The following is a 219-nucleotide window of genomic DNA, read 5'->3' as shown; positions in this document are numbered from 1 at the left end:
CGCCCCGCAGAGCGGGGGTTGCTGCTGTCCCCCCCCCATGCTGTGCCTCCGGGCTTGATGGAGGGAGATGGGAACGGGAATTCAGGGGTGCCCCAGCATGGGGGCGAAGGGAAGGGGCTGGAGTGGGCCCGGGTGGGGGGCCTGGTCAGGGCTGGTTGGGTTGGGGGGGTGGGCAAGTTAATTCTGGAGGCAGCAAAGAGGGCTACTGAAATTGCCAGG

Source organism: Charadrius vociferus, unplaced genomic scaffold (genome assembly GCF_000708025.1).
Source record: "Charadrius vociferus isolate BGI_N301 unplaced genomic scaffold, ASM70802v2 scaffold280, whole genome shotgun sequence".
Lineage (NCBI taxonomy): Eukaryota > Metazoa > Chordata > Aves > Charadriiformes > Charadriidae > Charadrius > Charadrius vociferus.
Note: the sequence above shows the minus strand (reverse complement) of the source record.